We start from the raw sequence: 3,277 nt of genomic DNA on the forward strand, positions 1-3,277 counted from the left end.
GATGCTAAACTAAGGGCCATCCAAGATTGGCCACGACCTGTATCAAAGAGACAAGTAAAATCCTTTATAGGCCTTGCAAACTACTATAGACGCTTTGTTCCCAACTTCTCTGATCTAATTGCCCCCCTAACAGATCTGACAACTAAAAGACAGTCCCGAATGGTGAAATGGTCACAGGAAGCAGAGGAGGCTTTCACCAGCCTGAAGAAGGCCTTGTGTTCCCACCCAGTTCTGGCCGTCCCAGACTTCAACAAGGAGTTTGTGGTGCAGGTAGATGCCTCAGAGGTGGGTCTTGGGGCGGTACTCTCTCAGATACAGAAGGGTGAGGAGCACCCAATCCTCTACAGTAGCAGAAAGCTTTTAGCCCATGAGAAAAGATACTCTGCACCGGAGAAAGAATGTCTGGCAATTAAGTGGGCCCTTGAAACCCTTCGCTATTACCTTATTGGGCGCAAATTCACTCTACTCACAGACCATGCTCCTTTGCAAGAAATAGGGAAACGAACAGTCGAGTAACAAGATGGTTTCTCAGCCTCCAGGCTTTTAACTTCTCGGTTGTCCACAGGGCAGGTCGGAAACATGGGAATGCAGATGCCCTTTCCCGAAGAGACGTCCTGTGGGCCTCCTTCCCCAGTCCGGAGGCCTCAAGTCAGGGGAGGTGGAAATGTGATATCATGAGGTAAGAGTCATAGAGGGGAGATACATTTCCTCCCGGTGGATGCAACAAGGACTACAAACCATCATGGCTGCCAGCGTAAGACTACAAAACCCATAGTCAGCAGGGCTGCCTGCCCTGCTGACACTGATTGCTGCTGATTGCTGCCCAGCTGAACCAGTTGAGCTGATTGCCTCAGTGAGAGAGCTAAAAGGGAAGGGAAGCAGTATATTTAAAGAGAGAGACAACGACTGGAGCAGAGAGGGAGCGAAGCAGTGCTTGAGTTATATTTTGTAAGAAGGCAGCAAGCTACAGTTTTGATTTAACTACCTGTTTTGGTTTTGTGTACTTGTCTGCAAACAATTAAGTTTACCTGTTTTTGGAAAAGACTAAATATATGGAATTTAAGTTTGAAAACAAGAACTTTTCTGTCTTCATTTCCGGCACCCACACCTCCCAACCTTCAAGAGAAAAGCTCCCGACCTCTCAAGACATCACAGGCAATACAATACCGGCCTTGCCAGAAATACTCATATGTAGTGATTGAATTAGACATTGTTTAAATATCAAATGTTAATATTTCTGTTCAATTGTTGTGCTTACAGCAATCTCATTTTCCTCTGGCTAGCATTTGTTAGCTTCTTACTCCAAAAATTATACTGCAAAAATGCCGAGGAATAAATAATGTTGACCAACACAGTCCAGAAGGAAACTATAATCTCCAACCTGTAATTTCTCAGTTTAAACAGTTTTACCCCTCTGCCATTGTGTTCGAGTTGCTGACTTAGAAAGTATTTAAAAAAACGGTTCTTCACTCAGCTTGTCCCTGAAGCAACGTGGCATAATAAAACAGTTGTTTCTGTGAGTGTCTTTAAAAAAAATTATATTCTTTATCATATAATTGACACCAGAATTTTTTTTAGAGGCATGTGTAAATGGTACAGGGACCATTTTCCACAATAGTTTGTTTGCTCAGTTGTTTAGGGGGGGAAATAATCAGACATTGGAATCACAAACACACGAGTGCTTTTGATTAAGAATTAGGGATTTTAATTTTTTTTAAAGGATAGAAAATAATAGCAGATTCTTCATTCAATATAGCGTGATGGCTCACAGCTTGATCCCTACAGTAATTTTTTTTGTTGAAATTATCTTTGTTCAACACTTCTGTTGCTCATGGTAAAAATAGTAGAGCAACTCTGGGATTTCCACAACAAAACATGAACCCTTGCTTGGGCTAGTGGGAAAGAATTTAATAATACTTGTTCAGTTGAAGGATATTCAATGAAAACAAAACGCAACTGAAACACAAGTAAAATCTCTGCAAAACTTTATTCTTACAATAATGATACCATCATGATCTGCAATATCTCAGAATGCTCAGCAGTTTAAAAGGCACAATCCTACAGAAATTGAATATGGAGATATTTCAAATTTATATTACAACGGAAAGACATGATACAGAAATGACTTAATCCACAGCATGATGCCGGGAAACCTTGAACAACTTAAAGTCCAACTAAATGAGAGTGTAAGATTCCATTTAAACGGGTACAATACTTGAGACACAGAAATGAGGCCCTGCGAGGCATTTTCACACAATAGGTAACTGAAAAATTAATTTTTGGGGGTACATTAAAAATAACTAAGGAATGTCGCATAAATATATATTTCAGCAAGCAATCTCAGTAACAGAAATAACAATGCTGGTATTTAAATTTTGATGTACCCCAAATTTTTAATAATTTATAGGTAGTGTTAAAGTAGTTACCATTTGGAACAGTGGGAGGCTTAAATATTGTTAACTGCCAAATCCAGTGATCAGATCAACGTTATGGCCCATTATCTTAGTTTCCCAGCTTTGCCAAATAGATTTTGAATTTAACTCAAATGTATAATACATACATGAATACATTCATTAATTTTTGTCAGCCAGGAATAGGCCCACTTTATTCTTGTCATTTTATAATAAATGTACATTTTCTACTGGAAAAGTATGGTGCAAGAATACTATTTTGACAATTAATAGACAAATGCTTGCTGAACTCTTGACGTTTACATTTTGCATGAGCAACACAGGTTATGTATATGGAAAAAGAATGTTCAGTATCAAATTTTACTTATGGATAGATTTGCAATTTTTAAAAAGTTTTCAGGGTGAATCTAAATTGCTGTATAGAAAAATATCCAGCAAGAGCAGGCTTTACACGGAAAGCTTCAAAATAACAGAAATCATCAAATTAGAAAAAATTGCAGTTCCATGTGAAGCAGGATGTGCTTATTTACACACAGGCACTACTGAACACCCAATTTCAGTTCAAATGAATTCAGTTATTAATCTATTTAGTGCATCACAAGAGACACAGCTCATCTCGGTCTTTAAATACTGACTAAAATCACAACACTTGCGTGTCCAGCTAGAGTGTTTAGTTTGACAAAATTAGAACTCAAACAAAGCCTTTTCTGTGGGATTACATGTGTAGAAAAGAAATGCAGATGCTGGTTTAAACCAAAGATAGACACAAAATGCTGGAGTAACTCAGCGTGACAGGCAGCATCTCTGGAGAGAAGGAATTGGGTGACGTTTCAGGTTGAGACCCTTCTGACTAGTCTGAAGAAGGG

This window comes from Rhinoraja longicauda, chromosome 23, assembly GCF_053455715.1.
Source record: "Rhinoraja longicauda isolate Sanriku21f chromosome 23, sRhiLon1.1, whole genome shotgun sequence".
In the NCBI taxonomy this organism is placed as follows: domain Eukaryota; kingdom Metazoa; phylum Chordata; class Chondrichthyes; order Rajiformes; family Arhynchobatidae; genus Rhinoraja; species Rhinoraja longicauda.